Source organism: Myiozetetes cayanensis, unplaced genomic scaffold (assembly GCF_022539395.1).
Source record: "Myiozetetes cayanensis isolate MyiCay16 unplaced genomic scaffold, myiCay2020 scf6-25, whole genome shotgun sequence".
Lineage (NCBI taxonomy): Eukaryota > Metazoa > Chordata > Aves > Passeriformes > Tyrannidae > Myiozetetes > Myiozetetes cayanensis.
The window spans coordinates 5,797,088-5,820,195 of record NW_026087853.1 but is presented as its reverse complement, the minus strand read 5'-3'; positions in this window follow the sequence as shown (position 1 = coordinate 5,820,195).

Here is a 23,108-nt window from a genome sequence, read left to right as displayed (position 1 = left end):
CCAATTTATCTCCTAGCAAGTATAAAATGATACACCTTCAGATAAAAGGTAATAAAAAATCCTATTGAAGAGTACTCCACTCTATTTTTAACCTCTTTGACCACTCTCTCACAGCCTTAGCAAACAAGTGACTGTCACTGGACTCGAAATATTGAGAGAGAGCTTTATTCCCTTGTTGTCAGAGACACCAGAGAACTGTTCCCCATAGTTTAGAAATGCTCTTACCCAGACTCTAAAAAATTATCAAAAGACCAAATAGACTGTTGAGTTGTCCAAGTGCAGGGCATGCATCACCATACACAAATATTTTTGGAAAATTATAAGGAAACTGAGCCATGTCCTTTGAACAAATATTCTTTTTTGGCTAGCTTGCAGCAAAACATTACCTTTGTCAACTAATGAAAAAACTGTTTTAACAATGGCAAGAACAATAGCCATCCCTCTTGTAAAAACATGTCTCCCTATTTAGAATGGGAAACAACAAGTTCAGAGAGCCATGTCAGTAATGATCATGAACAGCCAGAAAAACTGAGTCACCCAATACAGCGAAAAACCGGATTCTCTGCATGATAGCACTTAGGCTGACCCATCTGTTACCCATCTTTCCTTTTAATCAGGGGTACTGTTATGCCATTCTTAATGATTTGAATGATTCGTAGCTGTTTTAAATACTTGAGCAGCAATACTGGGCATCAAATATTTGGTGGTGACATTTGGTAGTAACGTTGTGCCTGCACATGGCATCTTACAATAGCTCCTGCAGACTGTTCTGGGGGGCAGGAGGTACCAGAATATTTGTAAAAGGCACTGTATCCCCTGCTTATTGCCTGTTAATCCTGCTCAGGTGTGGTTCACATACCCTCAGCTGTGTGCTATGAGAGGAGCTAGATCAGGACCCACCTAGAGACTATCTATGGATTAGCAATTAACTATACCCTGGTTTTGATAAAACAGTTAACCCCAGCCGATGCAAATTTACTAAATTTTGCAGTCAGTCTAAAACTACATTTCTCCAAAAAAGATACAGACCTGAAAGATCAAGCAAAGAAGAAAAATCTCAGAAATTGTTAACATACAGATATTACCACATTCTTTGCAACACAGTTAAAAGTCTAAAAAGGAGGGGAAGTGTCTGACCTACTCAAAATGCAGAGCAATTAATGTAAAAGAGACAGGACTCAGTGCAACTGCCTCCCTGGTAGCTGAGTCCTACCACAAAGAAACCACCTCTGGCTCAGGAAGTTCCTGAGCCATCACAGGCAAGAGGGGAGTAGGACAGTCTCCAGGGAGGGATCACTGTGTGCTCACTGCTTTCACCCTTCCCTAACCATTGCCTGTAGACAACACTGTCTATCTCCTCCTATAGGAGGAGAACATCAAGCAAGCCAGAGCTTTGGCTGATCACAGTAAGCCTATATTTATGTGTTTTTTTCTGATATGGTTATTTTATTTAATCTAGAGGCAGATATCCTCTAGATTAGAGCTAGGAAGCAAGGAAAAAGACCAGTAAAGCCCATGGCAGATTTAGTTCAATGAAGTCATCAGGAGTGACCTTCAGGTCACCTGGAGTGAAATTTAACTCAGAAAATAACTGTGTGTTTGTGCTCTTTCGTAGTCACAGTAAAATTAGTAAAATATATCTGTTTATATCTCTGCTGCTGCTGGATGAACTCTGCAATATTATGGGTTAGTGTTTGTGAGCATTAAAACATATTTAGTCTTGCCCAAAATTTTCTCTCCAGTGCAGACTGTTTTCTTAGAGGCTGGGGAAGCTTCAGGTAGACTGAGGTCACAGGAAAGCAGGATGTGATCCTGTGTAGCCTCTCCTCAATGGAGACATCACTCAGATCAGCCAGGAATATAGTAATGGTTGGTCATTCCAGTTTGTTCATGTCTGTCATGACTTGAATTGTCATAGATGAGAAGGTGAGGGAACAGAAAGCAGTTTAACAGAAAAAGAAGAGCGGGAAGAGAACACAGGGCTGCTGTGAAGGGAAAAGATCAACAGAAATGCCTGGTAGGGTGGAGAGGATGGTTGGGTGGAAAAGGTGAGTAGTAGATGGAGAAAATTATTTAGGGAGTGTGAATAATCTGAATCACTCTCATTTCTGTTTTTACTGGAGTGCACAAAACCTCTTATGCAGGACCCAGAAGGATGAGCAGTACTCATCAGTGGAGCAGGACTGATGTCTTAGATCCACGTCTGTGAGGTGTTTGCATTCAGGTAAGATAAAGGGGTTACTGTGTGGTCTCTCACACCTTCAGCACTGTGAACAAATGCATGGAGCCCTTTCCCCATACACTTAGTGCACATCCTTGGAAGGGATGTCCTACAGCCTTCTTCCCTTCACCATCAAAGGTGGTCCTGTTTGGATGCTTTGAAGAAAGCTCTCTGCTCGCTGACTGAAAACACATCCCACTCTGGCACTGGTGGCTCTGAACTGGGGACTGCTGGCAAATCCCTGCCTTCTCTCCGGGCTGATGTCCCAGGGGATGCTCAGGGCCACTGTGGGGGATGATTTGACACTGTCAGTCCCCACAGGACCCCAACAGCCATGGGGAAAAGGGAGGGTGTGCAAAGTGGGGACCGTGCTGTCTGTCACAGTGGCCCTCAGGGTGTCCTGCCATGGTGCACCACAGGTCTGGCCACCCATCCTGGGCTGCATTCCTTGACAGTACTGAGGCTTTTGGCAGGTAACAAAGGCACTGGTGCCATTTCTTCTCCTTTGCATAAACACACGAAATTAAGGACAATTATCTGCAGCATATGGCACAGGAGGCGATGTTTAATTAACGTCTAAGGGAGGTGTGTGCTTCTCCTGGAGACATGCAGCCCTTCCTCCTGCCAGGTCAGCCAGGTCTGTTCTCCTGGAGACCTGGGGTGCTGGTCAAGAGCCAGCTGAACGTGAACCAGTGTGTGCCCAGGTGGCCAAGATGGCCAGTGGCATCCTGGCCTGTATCAGCAATAGTGTGGCCAGCAGGACCAGGAGAGTGACTTTCCCCTGTGCTGGGCACTGGTGAGGCACACCTCCAGTGCTGTGTCCAGCTCTGAGCCACTGAATTCAGGAAGGACATTGAGGTGCTGGAGCAAGTCCAGAGAAGGGCAGTGAAGCTGGTGAAGGGTCTGGAGCGCAAGTCTTGTGAAGGAGCATCTGACAGAGCTGGGGTTGTTTAAGATGGAGAAGAGGAGGCTCGGGGGTTCCTTATCTCTCTCTACAACTACCTGTCAGGAGACTGTAGCCAGGTGGGAGTCAATTTCTTCTCCCAGGTACTAAGTGACAGGATGAAAGGACATAGCCTTAAGCTGGACATGGTCTTAAGCTGCACCAGAGGAGGTTTAGGTTGGACACGAGAAAGAATTCCTTCACAGAAAGGGTGATCAGACACCGGAATGGGCTGCCCAGAGAGGTAGTGGAGTCACCATCCTCTTTCCTGTTTAAGGAAAGATTGGATGTGGCACTTAGTGCCGTGGTCTGGTTGACATGGTGGTGTTGGGTCACAGGTTGGACTCAATGATCTCGGAGGTCTTTTCCAGCATAACTGATTCTGTGACTCTGAGCCAGGCCTCCCTTTCCTCACATCAGCCAGGGCTGTTCTCTCTTGCCTCACAGGGAACAGACAGACAGGGTGCCACGGGCTACTCCTTGCAGCGCTGAGGGGTCAGCATTAGGGATGCCATGTCATGACGATGTACTGCAGGACCTGGGCATCCTCCTCAGCCCAGCTACAGCCAGGATCCTCTCACACTCAGGGAGTTTGGGTGTGTGAGGTGGCCCCTTAGTGGGGTCTTTGGTTTTGTGTTTTTTTGGTTTTTTTCAAATGGCACCTCTTGATGTGAGCACTAGAACTCTGCCCAGGCACTTGTGCAGTGTTTGTGCCAGTGGGCAGGGCAGGAAGGGCTGTGGAGGTCAGGAGAAGCAGCATCAGCATGGAGGGATGGTGGACAGGCAGGAGTACAAGCACTGCCTGTGCTCTGAGAGAGCCAGAAACTTCCAATGCGAGCCCTGGCCATGAATTCAGAGCAAAAGCTAAGAAATGCTCTCCTTTCTCTCCTGCAGACCTGCTGGACTGCACTTCTGCCCTGAAAAACAGCACTCACTCACCAGCTGTAGTGAGGGTTGGGCACTGCAAGGTACCAAAAACACCCTGATGTGTCCAAGCACTTCCACTGCCCCTGCCAGTTGCTGCTCACTGGAGGAGAGGCTCACACATCAGCCTTTTTCTGGCCTGGTCCTGCATGCTGTTGGGAGCTTTTTAACATTACAGGCTTACAGTGATTTTTGCAGGGAGGGACATTTTCCTCACTCCCCCACTTCATCCATCCCAGGGCTGTCAGTGCTGCATGCAGTGTGACAGGATGTGTGGCCTCAGGGGTTTTGAGGTCCTCCCCTGGCACACCCCACGAAGCTCTTCCTAGGTTGGGCACTCCTGTCACACCAACTCAGTGGCAGTGCTAAGTAAGAATCAATCACATATGGGTTTGCTTTCAGAAATGTGGTACTGAGTGACAGTTCTCTTCATTATTAATGCTTTTCTCCACCAAATGGTTGATGGAGTATGTTAGCAGAGTAGTGGTAGGGCACTTCATAATAAGGAAATATTATAAATATACGCAAAGGATTTTGAAAATGGATGCTCTGATTGCAGAGACTTTTAGGCTCTGGTGTAATATAGCAATATTGAGCAACGCTGCACTGTCAATTGGCCTGTTCATAAGCTGTCTGGCAGCATTGCTGCAGATGCTGTCAGGCCCTAACATCAACCTGCATTACAAAACGTTTGCAAACGCGAAACAGAGACCTCTGGTTTTGAGTTGTGTCACAGTTACACTTAGCAGCTTAAAAACAGACCTTCCATCCTCTCCTGAAGTGTGTGGTTAGGGGGATATATATCAGCACTGCAGCCTTGGCAGCCCCTCTCCATTTGGAACAATTAACTGAAAAAAACCACTACAGAAAATCAATACTGTTAAGGATTAATGAGCCGAAGCACGTACTTCCAATGAAAATGTTTGCAGCTTTTCTTTAGCACAGAGCTCATGGAAGATAGCTACGGAAGGGATGAGTGGCAGAAAGACCCTTGTTCTGCACTATCCCCGCTATCAGAGGAAAAGGTGACAGTCTGGTGGTGTGATGGTCTGCTGCAAATCAGCAGGCTCTGACCCTGCATGGTTAAGTTGATGTTAGAGAAAGGAACTGAGTTGGGCTTATTTGTCCCTTTCTTTTCCTAGATTTTTTTTCCCCTTGAGGAGGTTGTTGGTATATTGCTATTATTTCTCTCTACTGCATTCAGAATGTGACATGGATCGTTCCAGCCAGCAGTGGAGCCCAGTTAGAAGAGTCTCTCTTGTGTTGTCCCTCTGCTCCTTGTGTGTGTATCGGTGTGTCCCTCTGGGACAGCTGCACGTCCAGATGTGCTTTCAGGTGAGAGTCAGCACTTGCTGCACCGCTTTGGTGCAAAAACACAGCACACACGGATTCTTTTTTTAACCGACTGCACGAGTCCTGCTTGGCCCTTGTTGCGCTGAGCCTCCTTCCGAGATCCCTGCAATGCTGTAAAGACACAGACGATGGCACTCCAGCATCGTCTTTGCTCTCTCTCTGCTGCAAACATCTGCGGGAGCTGCTCATTCCCAGAACTCTGACCTTGTGACTTCCAGTTCCACTTTACTAATGGTCGGTTTTCACCCGTTCTCTCTTGGAGCAACGCTGTGCGTGGACCTAAAACAGGTCCTCTCCATCGTGGCTTTTGTACAGATAGAGCCATATTCCCCTTCATTGTATCAGGACGTACAAGGCAAAATGCTCAGAACCTCCCCTTAGAACAGATGTTCCTCCCCCTTGATTGCTGCATTTCTCCCAGAGCAGTTCATCTGTCTTCAGCAGGGTCTGTTTCATGCCACAGGGGTGACGTTTTACTGTCACTTTGTACAACAGTTAGTGTCTCCTGACACAGCTTAAGACCACATTTTCTTTTTACACAGCTACATCACATTGGCAGCATATAATCATCCCATAATAACCTCATATGCACAGGTCTTTATCTGCTTCACTCAATCCTAGTGGATGAGTTCCCAGCTTATAGAAAAGGTTTTGTCATCAGTTCCTTATTGTGAGACCCTGAACATTGTACTATGAATTATGTACTGTGAATTTCATCTTATTTTTATTAATACTCCAGTCCTCAAGCTCACTTAGTTCTTCTCATACCACGTCCCTCATTCTTTCCTCCGTGGATGATGTCTCCTACCTTTGTGTCATCAACAGATGCCATTAATAATGTCCTTAATATTTATTTCAGACCACTAATGCAAACATTAGTCATTACCACCTCTGGTGATCTCCATTAACAATTGTTCTCTGACATGGTATTTCCCACCTTAAGATCAGCCATTGTCCCATCCCCTTAGCCAGCTACTTGTCCACCATGCAGTTCCCACAACAGTAGTTAAAGTCTCTTGTGGCTTGCTCTCATTATCAAGTGAAATCCAAACAGAGGTAATCTCTCACCCTACTTTTGACAAGGGCGGTGTCAGGTGAATTTGGCAGGACACAGCAAATCCAGTCTCCACTTTAGGGTCTTTCATTTCCCATTTCTTTGAAATCCCGGTAGGAGCATTCACAAGAGAGTCCTGGACTGGGATTGTCCAGGATGAAACTGCTCCCAGAATGAAGTTGTCCCCATGCTGTTCGTGGCTAGGCTGTGGAAAAGGAGGAACTCCACCTAGTGCTCAGAGTAGAGGAGAGTACACTTGCACTCAGATATCCAAGTCTGGCTCTCAACCACACCCTTTGGCTTTTCTGATTCTGCTGGTGCTCCCTAAGCCAGCAGTATCTCTCCTGGGCCGTGGGGCCCATGCCACAAGACTCATATCTCACCCCTCTGTGTGCTGGGAGCAGGGGCCTTGACTGTGGGAAGGTAATACCAGCTGGATGCCCCATGGAGTGACAGGCCTGATGCTGGTTGAAAAGTGGCAGCCCCGCTCCATGAGGCCATTCTGTTCTCTGTGCACTTTCTCCTCTTAACACAGTCTCCTCCAAGCAGCCCGGAGCAGAGGGCTTTCCCAGGGAAGTGGCGGTGGAGTGACAGCCCTTTCCTTCCAGCTCCTTCCTGCCCTTCTGAGAGCTAGGGAATGCAGTAACAAGCAGCCCTGTGCTGGCCCCTGTGCTGCCCTCGCTGGCAGGGAAATAAATCTGTTCGCTCCTGAAGAGCATCCAGATCACTGTCAGGGCTCCAGGAGTGATCCCAGTATTGTGCACTTATAACAGCATTGAAATCCTGTTTCGGTCACAGGGAAGCAAGGCATGGTGACTTGCTCGAGGTCATGAAGCAAAGGCAAGAATCAAAGCTAAAGCCAGTGCTCCCTACAGGAAGGGTGGGAATGGCATGCTTCCTTCTCCTTCACCTTCCCACTGTAATGTGAGGCCACCCAAGGGCTGCTGCTGGCTGGTGGTTGTGCTGTCTGCAGCTGAGAGCTGGGCTGTGATGCACACAGACATCCTCACATGCTGCAGGCGTACAAAGAAAGGAGTTGGCTTAAATTTTAAACTGTTGCTGGTATTTTAGACCAGTCTGCTTGAATAAAACTGGCAGGTTCTGCTGAGAGGTTTTCCAGACAGTAGGGAGCACACTCCCTTTATTTTTCAGCAGCTCAGCTGGAGGTATCCAACAAAATCCTCTGCATTTCAAAAGAGGCTATAAATGAAATGCTTGTGATGTGACTGCGCCAGCTAGACAGGGAGCTCACTATGTGAAAAAAACTTTATAGCTGCACTGCTGAGGGGACTGGCTTGTGTGGATTTGTGGCAAACTCTGCTCCATGGCTCAGGGACATGATTCTGCTCCCCACACTCTGGGGCCACCACTTAATTAAATATTGCACAGCTTAAAATCTTTATAGGATTTCATTTTTAGAATATGTAGAAATTTCGAGCCTAATGTACTTATGATTCAAATATATGCAGTTAATTGATGTTTCCTGTGGCTTCCAGATGGTCTAAAAGGAACATTTTATATTGCCCTGATTACTAGCGCAAGAAAGAGATTTTAGGAAGGAAATGGAGCACTTCAACCTGAGACAAGTATTTGCAATACATCAGACAGAGATGTCACAGAGAAAGACTGCCTGGGTGTTCTGCTCTGCCACCAGGATGTCCTTCTTGTTTGGGTTTCCTTCTTTAATGATTGTTAGCAATGGGGAAATATAACCAATTCTATGTGTTTTTACAGGAAAACAACTGCTACAGTGACTGTACTGCCTACATAGAAATTATGGAAGACCAAGGCATCCATTTCTCCATAAAGGAAAGAAATGTGGTGGAGGTGGTATAGTTCCAGCTGGTGTGTCTCACAGAGATGGCAAGAGCCTGGTGCATGCATCTTGAATGCAGTGTGGTCAGAAGAAAATGCAGCTCGTGCTCAGGAGCATCTCTGGAGGCCCAAAGTTTTGCCCCTTGGGCTGATACAGGTAGTAATTTGGTAGGGCCACTTTAGGACAAGGGTCCTTCCACAGGCTGAATGTCTCCAGGGTGCTGTGCTGTGTTTTCAGGACACTGCAGTAGGTACTGATAGGTGGTTGTATGTGAGTTGAGGGGTGTATTTCTCACTTGTTGGTGCCCCTGGGCTAGCTCCTAGTGATTTTTAGGATGGGGTAGTGTTAGTTCACAATCCGTGATTTGTCCTTTCCTACTGTAGGTGGCAGTCAGAAGATGTAGCTACATGTCACTCAAGCAGAAGCCATTGCAAAGTCCTGTGCTAAGCAAAGTTTTTCTTTACTTTTTAATTTCAAAGCCTGAAATTATCAGTGATGAAAAAAAGCCCCCAAAAGGCAGCTACCACCCCACATCACCAGCACCCTGTCCCACTTATATTTAGCTTTTCCTCTTCTTCTCTCGTATTGGGACAAAATGAAACATAGTCAGGTATTTCTTCTTATGCATGTCTCTCTCACACACACATTTCTGTCCCTTTTCAAAGTCTGTGATGGACAATGTCCTATGATAACAGCACAAGGTGGGTACTGCTGCAGGAAGTGTCTGGATGCTTGCATAATTAATGTATTTCACAGATGAGCAAGCTGAGATGTTTTCCATTGACTTGGGTGCATATTGGCCTGCAAAAGGGTATAAAATGCAGTTGGAAACTGGGCCAGCTGGGCAAGCTGGTCTCCCAAGATTGCAGGCAGCTTTGGGGTAGATCCTATCCCACCCCACACTTTCTCCCACACATATACAGGTGAGTAAAAGGACAAAGATACAGTCAAACATGGAGATAAAATTCAGCAGTAGCTCCTTAAGTGCTATGTTGCTTTATAATTGTGAATTCTGCAAGACCAAAGACTTCAAAGCTGGACATTTCTAGATAAGTTGCTTATTTTGTAACCTTCTATACATAGACTGTTGACCAGGTGTAAGACTAAAGGTCACAAGCTGCACCTAGAATTCTCTGAGAAGTTCAGAAAGCAAGGGTCTCTCACTGAAGCTTGTGACTCCTCAGGAGAACCATGACATGATTATACTATAATCCATTGTAATAGATGATAGACCTCTTATTTAGGTACTGCACTGGCAATATTTAGATACTGTATTGGCAATATTTAGATACAGTATTAGCAGCAAATGTAACAATAATCATACACATAATCACTGTGTCCTGGTCCTTGCACCTGGATAAGAACCTTCCCTTTACTCTGCTACAGGCTTGCTTTCTTCCCTCATCCTTCCAGCCAGCCTGTGGGTTCTTGGGCAGACACAATAACCTCAACCATCCCGTGCCATCCCTCACAGGCCTTGCCCTGCACAGCTGGCTGTAGGAACCTGTTTTCCTCCAGCCTCTGACAATCTTTCCCACATAAGCTTTGAGAAAGACAGAACCTTGGAAAGATTTTCCTTTCCATGATGTTTTTTTTTTTGCCTTGCTCTATTTTTCTTCAAATTTGCTCCTTTCTAGTTTTCTTTACCGTCCATTACTGGCAATTCCTACCCATGATCAGTTCTTTAGACATATTTTAGGATCAGCTCTAAAGCACATAAAATTCCCTGGAAAGGTTCTTGTCACCATGTTCAGAAGAGGACCAAGAAGCTAACTCTGGAATTAGTGCCAGTAAGATCAAAATTGGATCTTGAAAATCCTTCTTGCTTGCTGCTGGTGCCTGTTCTCCAAAATTGTTTTCGATATCTTGTGGCATACTCAGAGGCACCCCAGTCTTGACTAGACTGATCAGATTTCTGTCTTCCCTTTGCCTGGGCCTTCTGTTTTTAAACTGAGGTGATATCAATTACTGTCCACTAATTACATTGACTTAGTGAGCAAGTAATCACCATGGACCTGACTTTTTAAACAATTAAATGACTGACTTTAAGAGTGAATGCAGCAGGTTTGGTGCAAGCTCTGCCTGTCAGAGAAGGGGTACAGTCAAACCAGTTTGAAATTGCTCCTGAAGACATAACAAAGTGAAAAATTTTAATACTCTCAGGAAATTATTTGAAAATTAATTCACATGAATGAATGCTCTAGATGTTACCCAGAGAAGTTGTGGACGCCCTATCTCTGGAAGTGTTCAAGGCTGGGTTGGATGGGGCTTTGAGCAACCTGGTTTGGTGGAAGGTATCCCTGCCCATGGCAGGGGGATGGAACTAGGTGACCTTAAAGGTCCCTTCTAACCTAAATCATTCTATGATTCTATTACTCTATTGCCCATGTCCTAGAATTACTTGATTATGTAGTCGAGGAACAGAAGTATCTGTTCCTGTCCTATCTTCCCTATTAAACAATTCAGTTTAAAGTTTGGGTTCCTAGGCAGTCTCACTGTACACACGCTTTCAAAAGGTAAATAATGTGTTTGGGAAGCAGGGTCACGGAGTGTAATTCAACCCTGGGAAATGCCAGACAGATCACAGAGTCCTTCTGTCTTGGATTCTCTAAGACAGAAGGAGGCCCAGTTCTTCACCAGCCAAACAGTTTGCTGTGAGTATTTCACGCTGTGCTGTGCACAATGAATCACACAGCTCCTACACTCATCTGCACCCTGGGTCACCCAGTGGGGATTCCTTCTCTGCAGCCATTCAAGGCGAGATGCTATAATAAACCTTACTAATAATACTTCCCAGCTCCCCTCCAACTCTGTCTGCAAGCACTATGCAGAGTGCAAGAAAACTCTGCCTGCAGAAGGGTGAAAAAAGTTTGGATGAGACAGTTTGCTCAGCTCTTGTATGTCTTTGCTTGCTATCAAACCACCTTAAGGGGTTTAGTGGTTTTTGTTTGGGGTTTTTTTCTATTAAGGCCTAATAAGAGTTTTTGGGAAAAACAAAATAATATATTCAATAGGAAAAAAAAAATCCTGTTTCTCCAAGGCAGTCCTCATCTTGAATGGAGTATTTCTGTAGGGCTTTAAACAGGGAAAAGCATACACTCTTTAAAGCTTGCAAACATATATGTATTTCTCTGCTGATGCACACAGCGGCAGGAGAAGTTGGTGTCTCAAAGCAGGGGCGTTTTTGATGTGTTATCCATCAAGGCTCTGATCATCTCCTGATATTTCAATTAGTTCTGTTATTAAGGACAGAGTAGAATTGGGGTTAGAAGGTGTATCAGGTCAGAGCAAAGGTTTGCCATCTCTCCAGATCACTTATTAAAGCTGCCTTTTGCCAGCAGCCCATTTATTCAGCTTTTTTCTCTTACTTTTGCCTGGAGACCTGCTGGGAACCAGGGTGAAGACCCCTGACTTGTAATGTAGCAGTAAGTCGTACATGTCCCTTTAGTCCTGCTTGGCTGTGTGGGAGTTATGAAACAGGTCTCCATTAAGATGTTTCAAATTGAATTGGTCTGCAAGAGGAGGGCAACTCCTTTGCTGAAGCCTTTGGCCTCAGTGTCATTTGCTCCTTGCCCTCTATTCCCCCAGTCCCCCCTGCTCAGGGAGAGAGGCAGAGCACAGGGTCAGCAGCTGCCTACGCAGCCCCCTGCCCTGCTGCCCTGCAGCCTCCTGTCCTCAGCAGCTCCTGACACAGACATCTCCTTCTCCTCTAGGCTCATGGCTCCAGAGAGGGTGGGATGCCTGGCAGAGCAGCTAAAGAGGAAAAGAGAGGAGAGGTTTTTCTCTACTGATGTTCACACACTGGTCAAGATGCTGCATCTGCCCACACTGAGCTGTGCAGAGCCAAGTGCTTTGCCCCAGCATTACTGGATACTGCCTGGCACAGGATTTCTTTTCATTGAGACTCTCAAACTAAATTGCCTGTGGAGCATCTTGTAGCGCTTTCCCTTTGTTTTTGCCCAAAAGCCTCTCATTCCAATGAAAATCTGGAGTCAGTGCATTGGCTCCGAAGCGACAACAGGCAGCACTGAGCCAGCAGGTTTGCCCAAAACCAAAGCCAGGCCCCCAAGGCCCATGAAAATCTGGGGATGTGTGATGTTCCTGCACGTTTAAAAGCTGCATCGCAAAGGCTTGACCAGATTATCTCTCCTTTCCTTCCAGCTCCAGAGGAAATGGGGAACAGCTTGCTTCTTTAGGGCTGACAAACCCCCTCAGTGTGAGGCTGACCACAGAGAGTGAGGAGTAGGTAAAGCCAGCTGTTATGGCAGGGCCCAAAATAGAGTCTGAGGGGAGGACATGTGGCCAGGCACTGCCTGAGCGCTGCTTGGGCTGGGCCCATAAGGCTGCAGCCTGTTGCTTTAGCCCTGAATAGAGTAAATGCACTGGGGTGCTAACAGGGCTGCAGGAAAAGGCAGGAGAAATGCACTCCTTGCTGCCCTTCCCAGGGAAAAGGGGGGACACTGGGGGTGTGGCACTGTGTTTACTTTAGGGATCACAAAGCTTGGAGAGTCCAACAAAGACTGAACTGGCCAAGGGTTGTAAAACCGAAGACAACAGGGTTCCCTCCTATTGGAAAGGAAGCTTGCCTTGTTTTCATTCTTATAATGGAGCATTAATTTCACCAGGTACCAGCCACCTGGCCGGTTAGTCTGTTGATCCTCCCAGCACCAAACCGGGCACTTTACTGAGCAGCTGGGGACCAAATGGCCCTGCATGCTTGTTTTAGTACAACATTTTCATTTCTTAACTTTTGGGTCCTTCACAGGCAGTAGGTATCACTGATGAGGGATCAGTCACTTGTACCATGCCTCATTTGCCTCCTTGGATAAATAGCAGTTTCTTTCCTCTCCAGTGGCTTTTGGCAAATAAAAGCACCAAGGGACTCAAACATGCCTTGGACTGCCCAAGTAGGACACAGTTTTCTGTGCTTTCTTAAAGAAGCCTGTTGCCCCTTCCCTGGCTCTGCCCTGTCTCTATCTTTTTACCCTATTTTAAAGTCCCTTTATTTGTGAGGCTGCCTTTTTGCTTAGACTAATGCAATATTGTTATCACACTAATTTTTCCTTCTCTTGCTTTCTAATGCTCCAGTATGGCGTGGCACTGATCTTTGATTCCCTCTGCACACACCTTTTTAAAAATCAAACTAGAACGGAACTTCCCCAGAAGCTGTTCCTGTCTGCCAGATGTACTTCTGAGGTGAACTGCTTTGACTAAATAATCCTGCTGTTGGGTAACTTTTCCAAAGAAGCTTTTTCTGGCTTTAAACTTACGTGCATCTGAACTCGGTCCAGTGAAGGCAGTCACAAACCCATGAGTTCAGCTGCCTTCTCCTGGCTGACTTGTACAAGCAGATCCCAGCTGGAATTTCAGTCCTTGCATAATACAGGAGCAGCTGCTGCTGGCCTACAGCACCTCATCCCACTGCTTCTCATGGAGATTGTGTTCCCACTGGTCAAACCTTGTCGCACAGGGTCAAGCGTGGTCTCTCTGGTGGGTTGTTGGCAGAAGGAAGAGCAGGGACTGCTACTGCCTTGTCTGTGGATTCTGGAAGTAGGAGCTGCTACATGATGAGACAAAGGTCTGGAGAGCGAACACAAGAATAGTTTGGGATGAAATCCATCTCTTTCTGTGAGCTGGATGGGATTCTCACTCCTATTACTGAGTATCAACAACGGCACTCATTTCTTCAGAAATGTGTGCTAATTGGAGCTTTTAAGTCATTAGCAGCTCAGTTTTATTATAGCAAGACATGGTGGGCACCAAACTGACTGACTGCAAATCGGTCCCAGCCATGACGACTCTGCATATCAAGCACTAAAATGTGGCTGCAGCTAAAGGTCTTTGGTGGCTTTGGGGGTTTTTCATTCCAGTTTAAGTGAATTAGGAATGAGGTGACAGTATTGTTTTTAATCCTGGTTACTAGCCTCTAAAGTTTTCTTTAATTAAAGCCAGATCCTGATGTTGTTACTTCTGTTGAATTAACCCGGAGTCAGAGTGGCGACAGAGGGAGTAGAGTGATGCAGCTTGAATCTGGCCTGTGTAGATTATGAATTCCTTGAGGGCTGAGATTGTAATATAATTTGCCTGTGAAGTGCCATGGTGCTGTATAAACAATAAATAACTATAATTCTTCATCTTACTTTTTAATGTTTTTTGTCTTACAGACTTGGATAAAGCAGCATTTCCCTGTGTTGTAAGAGCAGCAATGTCCCAGACTCTCTAGGAGTTACACAGACAATATTATGCACCTGATTTAGTTAATTAACAAAGGAGAAGCCACGTTGTGAATGCAGTGTTTGCTTCCTACTGGCTTCTTACATGCTGTGCCTATCAAAAGAGAACAGCAAACATGTGTAGATAAATGAAAGAAGCCTCTTTGATTGTGTGGACTTTCTAATAAGTGGCACTTTGCATTTTGTAGATCAAGGTCTGGAAATAACACTGGCAGTAATTATGCACATGTGGCATGTCACCTTGATGCACTGGTGTGGAATTGAAGGGGAGAACAAATTTACATAACTAATCACTAACAAACAAGATAAAGTGATTGCTATTAGCAAGTTAACTTTTCTCTACAATTACCACCCTGTGCTATCTGAGGTACCCTACCTAGTTATCTCTGTAAAGAACAAGGAGGGCCTGCTGTGCTTCAGATATCGCCACACTGCCTTTTTCCTGGCAAATCATAGAATATCCTGTTAATTTACTTTTCATCCTTGGCTGTGAAACTTAAAATCATCCCATGGGAAGGAGCTGTGGCATAAACATGGATGGAGACTGCAGACAAATATAAACTGCAAAACTTGGTGGATGGTCTTAAAAATTGGGCTCATTCAGAACACAACATGTGGGGGACCCAAAACAACAGGGATCAGCAGTTTTACACAGGGTTTGAATTTGGGTTATTTTATTCCTTTGAGGATTAGAGGGGACACATTTCCATGCTCTCTGCAGCTACTAAGGCTGGAAACACTCTTTCCAGTTGGTAACTGGGATTCATAGATGTTGAGGAGTTGGCATTAAATATTGTGAATCTCATCATTAAACCAGGCATTCCTTGCAGGGTGTGCTTCTCTTTGTCAGCTGGATGGTTTCTGTCTCTGGCAAACACACACTTCTCTTTGAGTAGAAGGTGACATAAGTTGCTGTGTCTGGATGTGGATGAGTGGATGAGTGCAGCTCCTTACATCATGGGTGGGATTGCTGAGATGTTGTTTTTCTGTCAACAGTTACCTTCCTTTCCCCTTCCAGATGCTTCTTAGTTTTTCACATTTACATTGTGAAGGGTAATGGTTTCTGCCTGCCAACCAGCTTCTTCACTTCAAACATCTTGCTTATCTTTTCCTGTGGTTCCCCTCCTTGATTTTATGGTTAGGACCCAGATGTGGTTATTCAGGAGACCAAGAGCTCAGAATAGTTTAGTCTCAGGTCAGTGGCACCCTCATCTCTGGTTCACTGAAGGATCAGTGAGGCTGTTCATTAGAGTGAAACAGCTGGAGAGAGTGCAAGGTGCTGCCCAAGTTGCTCAGCTCCATGGCAAGCTCTGTAGAGGTGCCCCTAGTTCAAGGGCTTTCCTGCTTTGCAGAGCTGGGGCTGGGAGATTTTGCTCTGCAAAGTCTGTCTCATGTAAGGGGTAGGGAAGAAGTGAGTGTAAAGATATGCTAAGAATAAACAGAAGGAACTTCATGGAGTCATTCTGAATCTATATTTATTTTATTTTATTTTATTTTTCTGGTTTTATTTTTAGCTCTGTTTAGAGAAATGGGACTTTCAATCCCATTCTTTGAGAATAAAGAGAGTCGGGCCAAAAATATTTCATTAACTACGCCATCATCTTTTTCTTTCTTTCTTCTGTCTGGAGCAGTCCTCAAAGAAAGGGAAACCAACTGTGCACAATTAGCACAGACTATGCCAGATAATTAAAAAACATAAATGGAGTGAAAGAATAAATAGCAGAGACAAAGAAAAGGAACTTCTTGCCACATAAAGATGGAGAGAAACCAGGGCATAAGGCTAAGGTAGCACAGACACTCTGTGTCTTCAATCAGTAACATTTGGGCCTGAAGATTGTGTTTGCAAGATGTGTTCACAAGGGTAGCCTGGTTCATCCTGACCCTATGTGGTGTGGCTGAACTGGAAGCAAAGGTGATCCAGCAGTTCATGTTCACATGGAGACCACAAAGCAGGAGGTGCTGGGCAGGCTGAAGCATCATAGCCCAGAAGGGAAGCAGAATGGTCAAGTGTTTTCTAATCTAGGCAGGGAATTTTCACCAGGAAGAAGAGGGAAGTTTTATTCAGTAATTTTCAAGACTTCAGGATCATTTTGCACAGGTTTAACACTACAATCATTAATATAAGTGAGAGTTTTCTAAGGGCTGGACTGTCACTGGACTGGAGGCAGTGGGTGTAAGAGCCAGCAAAAGGGAAGAGGTCTTCTCTGCAGATTTTGGAGAGATTTGGAGAGTCAAGGAAAGATCATTAAGTTTTAATGTGTTTTGATGATCACTGCGGTGGGAAAAGCTTTATTTGTCTGTGGTAAGAAAAGAGTGACTTGGGTTTATATCAAGCTTATGTCAGGAGATATTTTGTCTTTATTGTACACGCAGGAGAAGAAATGAGGGCTATATGGAGGACATACATTGACAGTGATTTAAGTGATTTTCTCTGGAAATCACCCCACCCCGAGCTTCTTGAATGAGCCACTTTGCAAAGCAGAAAATAAGGCAGCAAAGAGATAAGAGAATAGAAAGTCAGCGTGACATCTGTCTTGCATGTATGCTTATGCTTCTCTTTCCGATCTGTGAGTTTTTCAGGCACAAAATGACTAAATTTCAACAAGTTCAAATCGTGCCTCGGATCATCCTATACAGCGAGTTGTTTACCCACTATATTACAGGCAAGTAATTTCAATATTGACAGATTGGCTAAAGCCCAAATTTGATATGCTGCTATTAGCATATTTTTACTGTTTCTGTGCTTACAAAGGAACCAGAATGTTCCCTGGCAGTCAAGGCTAATAAGTATGCAAATCATGATCTGTGCTTATAGGCACGCTCTTTTTTTGGTACGTGAATCAGCGTGCCAATTTGGCAATCCCCTTTCTGATCAGAGATAAACAGAGCTGCAGGGATTAGGGTGACAGATAATTTCTCCTGAAAACCGTCTGGGTTTTGAAAGATGCAGAACTGTGTTTAATCCTCCTAACTCTGCACAGTGGATTTGCTAGAGGAGAAGCTACTGACTGAAGGGCTAGCACATGGGTCTCCACGCCAGAATATATGAACCCATGGGCCTTTCTACTTTCTTCAGGTCACTTTAAAGTGTATATCTTCAAGAGCTAAGAAACAGCTTTGTATCTAATGATTTTAGGGTCTGTGGGGAGATTTACAGTAATAAGGTATCTGTGTGAACCAAGAGCAGGTGAAACAAGATCTTAGAACAGTGATCATGGGTCGCATGCATGTATTTCTCAAGCTCACATATTCCCTATCTGTGCTCTCTTTTCATTCATCACCATCTTAGGATGATATGTCTTCCTTAGTAGCTCCCATCTCCTGAGTATCCCCTATAAACTATTCCTCCTTATATTCCCAAGCTCTGTTACACAAACCTGCGTGACTTGAGCATCTCCTTGTCATCTAAGGGAAATAACATCACCTCTCCTGTTTCTTCAGTGCTTCTTTTTAACTGTGGGGCCACTATTCCCCTCCTTCAAAACAGCACTTTGAGAGTGGACCTCTAAAAAACAGCAAGGCATTCAGGCATTACAGCAGAGGAAGTCACAGGAGAGCACAAACAGACAAAATTGTACTGAAGGATACTAAAGAAGATCAAAAGGAAAACTTAAGTCTCCTTTCATGTTGCAGGTATTTCTTTCTCTCAGCCTCAGCCAGTCCATCTTGTCTCTCCAGCCCTTTGTTATCTGCCCGGGGCTGCTCCTACTTACAGTAATAGCTGCTGTTTAAGTCCCACGGTATAACTCTTTTATCTCAACTAACACTCCTTTGAGAACATCAGCAAAATGGCTGCTAAGTGTCATCCCTGTTGCATGTAAATGGGAGTCTCTCCTGTGTTTGAATATCAACGCGTTTGATCTCGAGTCAGGCCACGTAGCTGATGGTTTGGGAGCTTCTTCGAGTGTGCTGTTGCTGATAATTCCTTTTATAATTCTTGTCATTGTCTTCTCACTTGGAGAGCTTGAATGTGCGCTTTGCTTTCTGTTGCCCATTTCTGCATGGGGAAGTAAAATGGGTTTATTTTGTTCTTGGGCTGGATGCAAACCTTCCTCTCCACCTTCTGAAACCCTGGGAATTCACTGGAAAAACTTACAGTGTAGAGCAACCTGGATTATAATATCTGAAGAAAGGCAAAAATAACCAGTGCACAGGAAGCTCTGAAATTGCCTGCACCCTAGGAGAATGCCAGCTCAGAAAATGCATCTTTGAAAGCCTGATTCATGTTTCCAGCAGCAAGGGTCTTGCTGAACATCTGGCAAGTCCATGTGCCACATCAGGACCATGTGGGACCTCACAGGACCTTAATTATCTGGTGTGATTTGTTCAACTGGTAGAGGCCTAATCTTGGATTTATAAACCCTGAACTCAGTTTTCTGCTGTGTGACAGATGTACTGGGGCTAATCATTTAATCTCTGTGGGCTCCATTTCCCTTCTCTAAAAGTGGTGCATTTTGTACTTGCTGTGAGAATAAGTAAAGAAATTAAAGCACTCAGATATGAATTAAGGTTAAAAAAAAAAGTACCTTATGCTGGGAAATGTTTTAAGGAAAGAAAATGAAAATCTTAGAGAATGGGAAGGTAGAGCCAGTCGTTAGTGAGGGTACAGAAAAGCTCATTGAGATAAATGAGGAAAAAAAAGTGGAGCTTTTGGAAAAACAAAACATGTAAAACAATGCCCACTGCTGCAGGGGGGGAAAAAGAGGTAAGGTTGGATTCCATCTGTGGAATTGTGGCTTAATATTCAGGTTTATCTCATGCTTCTTAGATACATGCACTCCTCATTCAGTCACAATATCAGTAAATGGCCTTAAATGGCTTTGAGTGTTTCTGCTCATCATTCTTTTAACATATGTATGCAGGAAAATTTACAGCAGACTGCCCAGATGTCTCCCAAGTGATCAGGTCTTGGCTGGTCTCAGGAAGCTAAGACTTGAGATAAGGTGTTCAGTGGCATGGAGCCAAAATGAGAGCAGCCTTAGGGAAGAGCCCTAAGGCAGGAGTCCTTCATATTCATCCTGTTATCCACCCAGCTGCCTCTGTAAATAGAGCTGACTAGGACTGCTCAGGCACAATCTGAGCTCTCCAGGCACTGTGTTCTCCTCCACTTGTGCTTATAGATTTGATATGCAGAGTCTAGATTTGGGGCCATCTTACCAGGCAGTGTAGGAATATTATTTGACTCTAAGTCCTATAGAAATGTTTCCAGTGAGCTCCATCAGGTTCTGGAGCAGAATGCTAATCCATTTCTTAGTGGGTTGCATTACAGGCAGCAAAGAAGAGCAGATCTGCATCTATATTTTATTCCACTTTGTCTTGCAGAGATGACAGGGAGTACAGAATCTGCACTGCTGGAAGAAAAAAGAAAGAAGGGGTTAAACATCTCAGCTTGGGTTTAAAAATGGAGACAACACACTTCCTGAAGATTCCTATCTTACAAAACATACACCACTTTTGAGGTTGTTGGTTTTCCAAGGGATAATTCAATTCCTGAGGAAAATGCCAAGGCTTCTGAAGAGAAATTTTATTCGATACTCAGCGTGTTGACCACATGGTGAGTAACTTTTTGTCAAAGTGGAGCTTCTATTTCTGCCAAAGATCTGACTGTAGAGAACAATACATGGGCTCAATATCCACAACAAAACAACCCCTGTTGAGATAAAGGCTGAATGAAAAGGCCATGCTCTATTGCCCTGGTTTTATGTAGTCTCTCAAATGTCAGTTGACATCTGAGACTCCTGTGCAGAACACAACAGTGTAATGGAGATGTCCTCAATTTTCCTGGGGGATCTTGCAGTGTCTTCCTGAGGGGAATAGGTAGTGTAGTAAGAGATGTTCTTTTATGTGTTACACAAAGACAGGGAGCAGAGCTGTCCATGAAAAGGTTTTCTTTTAATGAAGATGTGCTTGAACCAGCAGTGCAGCTAAAATAATCTTGTTTCATGGGGATATGATAAAGTAACTTAAGTTTTGCATGAAAACCACCCTAGATAGACCTTCCTCATGGAAGAAATATGATAGCTACATTATTGAAGCCAGAGGGACCATTTTGATAATCTAAGCTGACCACCTTCCCAACAGAAGCAAATGAACCAATCTCATAACCCTTTTGGAAGTTCATCGTTGTTACTTGTGTTATGTGTTTGAAAGACATGCAACTTGGACTTCAATATATCAAATATTGAATATCAATATATCCCTATATAGGCTATCTGAACAGCTAATTAGGCTGGCAGGATTTGTGTCTCATGAGGAGAGTGACCTGGTCCAGTTTCAGTTTCTAACCACTGCCTCCCAACACGCAGCTCTAAAAGGTTGCCTGACACTTCCCTGTGTGGACCTTTGCAAGCTATGATCAAGGAAACTTTCAGCTTCAGATAGAGGTAAACTAAATATATCTCAAGGCTCTTGGATTAACCAAGTATATTACATTGAGAGATATTTCTCACTTTTAATAATCCTCAAGATCTTTTCTGCCCCCTTTTCGATTTTTCAACTTATTTTGTGAAAGTTGGAAAACAGGATGGACCTGACTATTCCAAAAAGGGCCTCATGAGAGCCATTTAGAGAACCAAAGTTGTCTCCTTGACTCCTCTACCATTATCCTACTGCTTGGCCCTACCATATATTTTTAATCAAGCAGCCACTGCACTCGGAGCATTGCACTTGGAGTACCTTAAGTGTCCATCACTGCTCCTAAATCGGTGTGAGGCAATCTACATTCCAGCACATATGACCTGCAGCCAGAGAGAGTTGGAAGGCAGGTAGAGGCATCACCTTGATGGTAGTAGATCCTATTTGCATGTTATTACTGGGCAGTACATGTTGTTTGGTTTGGCTTTTTGGTTTTCTTTGGCGTTTTTTGATTATCATTTTATTTTATTGGACAAACATGTTTCACAATCCTTTACAAACCTTGGCAAGGGAAAGGTTCTTCTACTTTAAGCTAAATCTTTCTGAGGATTATCATTCTCTATGCCTTTGTTTTGATCCCTCTCTGGCATGGAGACCCTCATAGGGATTTTTTTTTGGATGCTCTGCACTCTTAGTCTAACATCCTCAGCACTATAAGCATTTTTTTCAGCCATTCTAATAACTGGGAAAGACTGGTAACTAAGTCAGCTTTAAAACAAGGTTTACATGCTAACTTTTGTCATGGAAACTCTTAGTTGTGAAAACAGTAACTACATTAAAGAAGGAGTTTTTTGCCCCAAAGTAAAAGATCAATTTTACACAGTTTTCCCGTAGCAGCATCTGAGAGTGTTCCCCATCCAAACCCTCTGTCTGTACACACACTGTGGGATATCGTTATTCAGTGAACTCCTGATTCAGCAAAATATTCTGACACTCTCAACTTTAAACACGCTTGAGGAAGCATTTGCTGTGGCAACAGAAAAATATTTGTTAATTGAAGTAACAGCTAGACAAATCAGGATAAAGGAGGACAAGATGTGGGAAGAGACCAAGTGAAATCGAACAAAAATAAACATTGCCTTGCTTGAAGGGCAGCAGGCTTCTATGGACTGATGTATGGATACTGGATCTGGCACCCCTTTCAGAGGAACCATGTGATGAGAAGCCAGAAGTAACAGATCTGAGACCTCTTATGTGCTGACCTCCTAAATTTACATAGAGAAAATGCCTGGTAGGAGCAGCATATGGCCCCCTGAGGCTCTATTGCTCCTCACAGTTGCAGCTATTGCTGATTGAATAGCACGAGGCAAAGAAAGGGAAAATGTTCCTTAGAAATGTTACTTCCAAGTGGCTATTGCTTTTAGAAGGTGTTTCTGTTAGTCATGCTGAAAGCATGCTTGGGAAAAGCTTTTAGAGAGCATTTTTGCAAACCAAAGAACATCTCTGTAAAAGCATGCAGTGCAAATTTAAATCTCAGTTAAGGCTGAAAACAATGCAGAAATGTACCCAACATATAGAAAATGCAGGAAAAATACATCTTTTGGTAACATTCTTCTCTAGTTTGCCTGTAAAAGGATCTTCTTCCTTGTCTGTGATATGAGCAGCTGCTACCATTTCATCTTAAGGCTTCTCAAATCTTCAAAGTCCTGGAATTTATTTTGTCATACATCCATAATGACCCACAGCTTAGACAGAAATAAACAGAGCTGCCTCCAGCCCATTGACCATGAAATCATTCTCTAGTGATTCCAATCTCTTATGGCCTTGTTAAATTGCCCAGGCCAAATCATTTATCAGAGTTACCCAGGAATAAAATTATTTTATGCTCTTGTCAAGTGTCACCCAGTTCTGACAGCAGCATTCAATGTTCTGTAGTTGTCCAAACCCAAATTGGAAAACAAAGCTGCCATCACATTTAAAGATGGGAAATTACTGCAGTGAATTTTATGAGGGCTAAAATTCACATGTTCTGGTTCATTGGTTCTGTTCAGTGCTTCCCTTCAATGTCCTCTGGATCCAGATGTCTAGATCAAGAGTATTTCATGTATTTTGAATATGGCTCAACTGCAGAAGTTGGACTTGACCTTTTCTTATTTACATCTTCATTTGACTGTGACTGTGAAAGATTTGAAGCTGTGCCACTGTTGTTT